The 7695-nt window shown below is 36.6% G+C and overlaps 1 pseudogene; it reads right to left on the reverse strand.

The window, feature by feature from the left end:
- Positions 1 to 512: 512 nt before the first annotated feature.
- LOC133102088 (peptidyl-prolyl cis-trans isomerase E-like) lies at positions 513 to 1409 on the reverse strand (annotated as a pseudogene).
- Positions 1410 to 7695: the final 6286 nt, after the last annotated feature.

Raw genomic sequence — 7695 nt, forward strand, 5'->3', positions numbered from 1 at the left:
CCTTAAGAGGAAATTATATTATTTCTAAAAACTATTGTTTTGAATAGAAAATCAATACTTCATAATGAATCAGCTTCTGCAGTGTTCAGATTATACTTACCTTTTCATATAATATATGTGACAATAACAAAAAGAATTCCCGTAAGAATCTTTCTCAATTTCCATAACAGTTACAGAAACACCACTTAATAGGTACATTTTAGAAAGGAGTAGTATATATATATATATTTTTTACAAAAACTATAAATTTTTTTACCAAGGAAAACGTCTAGGAGTCACATTGGTGGACCCAGGAGAGGCCCTGGCCTGGAAAGGCCACGCACGGCCGTCCACAGTGGGGAGGGCGGCACCTGGGCCCACGGCCACACTTGGGGAAGAGCCAGAGGAGGCCCAGGCCATGCCTGCAGAGGAGCTGCCCCATGCTGACCCCGAGGAAGGGCCAGGACACAAAGCCCTGCTTGCTGCAAATGGGACACCTTGGGTGCTGGTTCCCCGGGCTGACAGCTGCCCTCTCACATGTACTCCCCACAGTTGGAGTTGATGACCTTCTGCTTGGATTTCCCGTCCTTACTGCCCTGGGCCTCAATCGGCCACAAGACGTCCAGGCCTTCCGTGACCTCCCCAAATACCACGTGCTTGCCGTCCAGCCAATCCGTCTTGTCACATGTCAGGAAGAACTGGGAACCGTTGGTGTTTGGGCCTGAGTTGGCCATGGAGAGCAGGCCTGGTCCCGTGTGTTTGAGAATAAAGTTTTCATCGTCAAACTTCCTCCCGTACATGGACTCGCCCCGGTGCCCTTGTGGTTGGTGAAATCGCAGCCCTGGCACATGAACTGGGGGATGATGTGGTGGAAGCTGCTGCCCTTGAAGCCAAAGCCCTTCTCATGGGTGCGCAGGCAGCGGAAATTCTCTGCTGTCATGGGAACGACGCCTGAACCCAGGAGCATCTGGATGCGGCCTGCTGGCTTGTTCTCAGTCTTGATGTCCATGTACACCTGAGGGTTTGACTGGGCTTTTTTTACAGCGGGCTCTCCCTCCTGGGTTTCCACTTTGGGAGGCTCTGTCCCTTCTTCTTCTTTATTCTCCTCAAGAGTCTTCCCAGAAAACTTCTTAAACCAGCCATCCTCGGACCAAACTGGTCTGGAAGAGCCTTCCTTAACCCTCATGGGTTTTGCCAAATTGACACGAATTGTCCATATAAACAGCTCAGGTTCATTCATGTTGTCTACAGCTGCTGCAGCATCCTCTGCCAACTCAAATTCAACAAAAGCAAATCCTCGGTGCTTTTCTGTTTCATAATCCAGAGGAATCTGGATATCTGTGCTGTCTCCAAAAGGGATAAAAGCAGCATGAAGAACTTTGTCATCCACCTCCTCTGCAAGTCCGCAACACTCGCTTGGTAGTGGCCATCTTGCTCTCATCAAGGAGTAATATTTTAAAGGAGGTTTTTGACAGTTCTGTCAATATTTATGTCATCTTCTGCCATGATAGTGGGTCTACAAAACTTTTTATAATTATTTTATGATAAAACAGCATGCTTATAATCTAGTGTATGCCTTCATTATTTGTAAAATCTTCCCATTATATGTAGGTTTAAAAACAAAAAACTTCTTGTCACTTATTTTTAACTAAGAGACACATTAAATACCAGCTTTCTTGAACATAGAAAAAATGTAAAAATATGGTCTGGGAACACTGAAGAGGATGATAAAAAAAAATTTAGGGGAAATGAGATTTTATTTAAGCTCTTAAAATTTGATCCAAATATAGATCACTATAAATAGCAATTATTTAATTATGTAAGAATAATTATTACATAGGATCTCAAAGTAAATAATTTTGCTCCTACCATAAAATATTATTTGTCTCTAGATTTCAATACTTAGAATCAAAGTCCACAGGTCAGCAGGTTAAGAAAACACATGCTGTATGTATTTACAGCTATAACTTGCATTACAAGAGAATTAAAAAGAAATGAGGCTGTAAATGAAAGACTTTTATGGATGGATCTCTTCTAAGTGATATATGTGATACAAATGATTAGCATTAACTGATCTTCTTGAAGAATGTACTGGTATAATTCATTATAATGGCTTCGAAGTGCAATTAGTGAACTATAGTGTAAATGACACTGCTGTTCATAGGCCTACCCATAAGAGTAATTATATTTTGAAAACTACTTAGTGAAAAATTGATTGAATGAGTCCTGTGGGCATAGATAATTGAGATAAAAATATGTAAACAAAATGCCTATTAATAGGCTTTATGGCACATTTATATATTTACATGGTTTACTAATGCAAGATTTTATAAAGGGAATTTTTTAACTTTTCTTTTTAAGTAGATTTCTAACATAGAAAAACTGGATTTATATATTTCATTTAATAAAGCTAAACTATTTCTCTAAATATGATGTAACCATGTTTTTAATTGTATGAAAATAGAGAGAATGTCCTATTATAATGACAAAGTAAGCAAGAAATAAAAGATCAAATTTCAAGTCTTCTTAAGAAATAGGATAATTCTATTTATATTTTTATACTCCAAGTAAAAGGAAAATCATAGGTGACACTATATCATAATCAAGAGTCCACAAACTATAAATCAAAATTACTCTATAGGATATAAAATAATAACTCAAAAATATTTTCATTGTTTATTTAGGTACTACACTATCATATTGGTAAAAATACATATTACGAATTAATTCTTAATCTAAAGGTTTATCGTTCTAATATCAAAAAGACATATAAATATATATGTACCCTATATTCCATATTTACAAAGGTATAATTTTACATATGTATATGTAGATACACACACACACAGGAGTACTAGACTGTGAGATTATAGGTTTGATTTCTAGCTCATAGAGATTAATGGTTTAAGTTTCAGCTTTATATCTAGGTAGTGGAACTATATATGACAACTGAGGACCTGAGATGACTCTTTTGTAAAATGAACATATTGCACTGTATGATATCTAATTCTAAAGTTCCACGAGACAGGACTCTGTGGGTGAAACTTAGAAATTAGCCAGACTTATACTCTTATTCATATTCCATATATCTTATTAGTCAGTCCTGAGCTAATTTGATGAGCTGCAGTTATCTCAGTTGTTAATGGGAATGTGATCATTTCTACCCCATGGAATTATTGTGAAGATCATGTGAGACAACTGTGAAATTAACAGATATCATTCTTGGCCCACAGAAACTATTCAATTTCAGCTATTGTAGTTGTCTGTAAACTCTAGCTTAGACTAAATTATGCTGAAGTAACAAAAAAAGCCCAAATTTCAATAACTTAAAACAACAAATGTTTATTTTTGCTCACATTATTTATCATTTGTGGGTTGGCTACAGCTCTGCTCAATATCCTCTTCATTGAAAAACCCACATTGAAGGAACAACTGCTAATTGAAACATGCGGTCTCACATAGAGGGAAAAGAGTAATACAGAGCTGCAAAATGGCTCTTAAAGCTTTAGTTAGGAAGGAGGTGATTCACATCATTTTCAACACAATACATTGACCAAAGCAAATCTCATGCTAAGCCTGACATCAATGGGGTAGAAAAGTATAATTCTCTAGCAGGGAGGGGCCAGTAGGAAAGGGCAGTAGATAATTTTGAGAATATACAACCTATCATAATGTCCTTCAGTCCTTTTGAATCCAATTACCCCTGCGGCCATCTGCTCTGTAGAAATATGTGTGATGCATCTCTGTTTCCACTCACATATACTTACATACCAATATGCAGTAAATGTACATTTTATGTACATTTACATAAAATGTACACCTTTCTTGTAACCTTAACTCTCAAAATTAAATAGGTTCATATGCCTAAGGACCAAAAACAAGCAGAACTTAAAGACTGATTATCATGACATCATGCATGGATGGCTAACATTTATTTGCTTCGCAACTATTTGGAAATGGGAAAGAACCAACAGTTTTTACAGCAAAATCTTGATTAATAAAATCTAGTTGTTACTCTCAATTAAATATGTGTGTATGTATTTATTTGTATGCTACCATTTGTTTATATTTTACTATGCTACCCTGCACGGCTTTGACTTTCAGGAAATATATAAAATGAAGCCAACAACAAGAGATGCTTCTTGCATCTCTGAATGTCACATCTTAGTGCTTTTTGTAAGCCAATCAAAGGCCCTTCATCTTGCCTGCACTACTGTTGAAATCAAAATGCTTAAATTCTGGGACATTGGTACAAGTTATGGTTTAGAGTATTTTACCACCACATTCCTAGTACCTGGGACAGTATGTGGCAGGAGGAAGATACTCAACAGTATTGATGAGTAAATGAATAAGTAACTGAATAGATATTTTATTGGCTGCTATGATTAACATATTTTTTATCTTAGTTCCTAAAAGAAAGGACCTTTAATTAGTTATATTGCAATCCAAAGAAAAAGCCATTTAAAGACGTCTAAAATGCTTATTTCAGAGATAAAGTGAAAACCAAATATCTTGGCATCTCAAAAGTACAATGTACAAAAGTTCTGCTGCATTATTTGTGAAAGAAAAAGAGTCAGAATTTCTTGTAATAGTTTCTCTGTTGATCTGAAGCAGTGTCTGGTATAGAAGGGAAAGAGTAGATGAGTCCTTCAAAAAAAATGTTAAGTTTTTGATGAATATTGTGAATAGGTATTAACCATTTTGCCTTTTTTTTCTTCTATTGATAATCCATGACTTTGATTTTCACACAGTAAAGTTTCCTTAACAGATAATACCCTCTTCGTGGTTTTATTTAAAAACCAATCTTTTAAATAATCACATGGTGTCTCATTATATTAAACATCAATGGACCAGGTCTCTTCATCATAAAGCAAAAAGTCTTCATGATCAAAAAATTGTAAGAATGTATTCAGTGGCTACTGCTTTCACATCTACCCCTTGATTCCCCACATGTACTGGCATTCTACAAAACCTAAGGATACAGGGTAGTCCCCATATACTATTAATAAAAACAGTCATCATTTCCTGAGCATCTGTTATTAACTTTGTACTATGCTAAATATTTTTTGTTGGCTAACCCAGGCCATCCTTAGAATAATCCTAAAAAAATAGACTGTATGTTTACCATTTTATAGGCAGTGAAATTGAGGCTCAGAGAGAATATGTCTACCAAACAGTGGCAGAGTGAGGATTCAAGCTCATCTTTTTAGGTATAGATACTGAAGCAGGTGTGTTTTCTACAGTTGTATATGTGCCTGGTATACCTTGGAAAATTTCAATCTAATAAATCTTTGGTGCTAAATTAAAAGCCACTTTCCTTTGAAGCAAAGTCTCTGCCTTAAGATTAAATGAGAAAAAAATCTGTATTGCTTATCTATTGCTATATGACAAATTACCACAAACTTACTGGCTTTTAAAAAAACCACATTTATTATCTCACAATTTCTGGGGGTCTAAAGTCTGGGAATGGCTTAACTGAGTCCTCTGTCCAGTCTCACAAGATGTTGGCCAAGCCTGTGTTCTCATCTGAAAACTAGTCTGGGGAAGAATCTCCTTCCCTGATTACATGGTTTGGGGCAGCATTCAGTTCCCTGCAGTTGTAGGACTGAGAGTTTCATTTTCTTGTTGGCTGTCAGTTGGAGGCTGCCATCAGCTCTAAGAAGCCACCTGCAGTACCTTGCCAAGTGAGATTTCTCAACATGAGTGCTTGCTTCCCAACAGCCAGCCAATAATAGCAAGATTTCCTATGCACCCAGGAGGCATTTTACATACTCTACTGCCTTTCTCAGAGTCCACTTGTCTCCACTGACACATTGTAAGGTCCCAGTAAGAGACCATAGTGGATACCGCCACTCAGGCATCTTCAAGTAGTGGCCCCAAAGTGCTTGGGAGAGAATGGTCATGGGCAAAAAAGAAAAGTTTAAAAAAGAAATACTTGTATGGTTTATAGGAGTATCTCAAGCTTCAGTGGTATGGTAAAAAATAGGGTTTTTTTGTTTGGAACATTAAACATTGGTTCCCTTCCCTATACAGAAGGCAAGTGTGTATCTAAAAGGCTAATATTTATTTAGAACCTACTGTGAACCAAGCCCTGCTCAGCACTTTCACAAATGTAATCTCATTCAAATATTTATTTCTATAATTCTCAAACGCTGTGAAATAAACATTATTAACCATAAATGAGAGTTGAAAATATGATCAGAGAGGAACCCCTCGATAGCAATTGGATATAAGTTACAGAAGCAGAAATTGTATTTTATAGTTATTGTGTTCCTAGAAACCTACAAGGTATTCCTATCTAAGAAAGTATTCATGTTTCAATTAATAAATGATTTCTTAGAAGGGACATTTTTACTTTTTTAATGGTTTAAATGAGGTAGAGATAATACATATAAAATAATAATAATGATAACATGCATTTAACATTTACTAAGCATCAGGCACTGTTAGAAATAAATTACCTCATTTATTCTGCACAGTCTACTGAGATAGAAACTATTATTATGTCCATTTTATAGATAAACAAACCAAAGACTGAAGAGGTTAAGTAATTTGTCAAAGTCACACGGGGGCCAAGCCAAGATTTGAATCCAGGAAATCTTAGTCCTTGATTCCAAGGGCCCCTGAGGGCCAATTCACTTTCTTCTTCAAATACCATTTGCTATATATATATATATGTGTGTGTGTGTATAATTTGAAACACAAATAATTTACAGTGAAGACAAGTCCAAGAAGATCTGAATGAATGCTTTAAGATGAAAAATCTACATTTCATGTAACCAGGTCATTCCAATTTTCTCATTTCCCAATATATGTTTAAATTTTAATTGTGATGTTTCTTTGAAAAGGTGCCCTTCTACATTTTCAAACCCTTCTTTCTTTACATATGGAGTAAGGCAACTCTGCAGCTTCTAATCACCTCCTTAATACGAGTTTTTTGAAATGGTAAATTGCTGTGAGATGAAAAGTAGATCTCATATTTCTTGAGGCTAAATTCAGTACTCAGCTACAAATGTGGTCACAAGGTCTCCTTGCTGAGGTCTTTTATGTTACTTTAATTAAGTTTCAGCTATTATTATTACTGCTGCCTCTAAAGGTGCATAAAGTATCTTAGGAAACTTGGTTTTGAGGGCATCTATACTGTTTTTCCCTAATCAATCTTGAGATTAATTTCATGTTCAATCTTGCTGTCTGCTAGGTGCTCTGTGCTCTAGCATCCTTCTTAAATTGATCTGAAACCATGTTTAAAGATCAAACCTTGGCCACACAAGGTTTGATAACATTATACCTGGTATGAAAAAATGTCTCTGGTGCCCTAAACAAAAATTACTCTGGAGGGGTGCAGGCTGCATACTCAGGCATGCTATTGTGGTTGCAAGTCAGCTCCATTGCTCTGTTTGTTGTCCCAGAGCGGCCACGGACAGGATGCTGCTCCACTGTGCCTCTGTAGCAGCTGGCGGCCAACAGCTCTCTATGGGGAACTCGAAAGTGGAAAGGCAGCCAATCATGCATGGTATAATTTACATCTGATTGATGAAGGTCTAAGAATCACAGAAACAATTAATTTGTATCAGGACTCCTGTGGGCCAAAAAGTAAGAGATTATGCCACCGGTACCCAATTTTAACTTTTGCCTGATCAATCACCTGCCTTTCCACATCTACTTTGTTTTCAGAATCAACTTTTGCAGCACAGATGTTAAAGGATGCAGCAGAAA

This window comes from Eubalaena glacialis, chromosome 12, assembly GCF_028564815.1.
Source record: "Eubalaena glacialis isolate mEubGla1 chromosome 12, mEubGla1.1.hap2.+ XY, whole genome shotgun sequence".
Lineage (NCBI taxonomy): Eukaryota > Metazoa > Chordata > Mammalia > Artiodactyla > Balaenidae > Eubalaena > Eubalaena glacialis.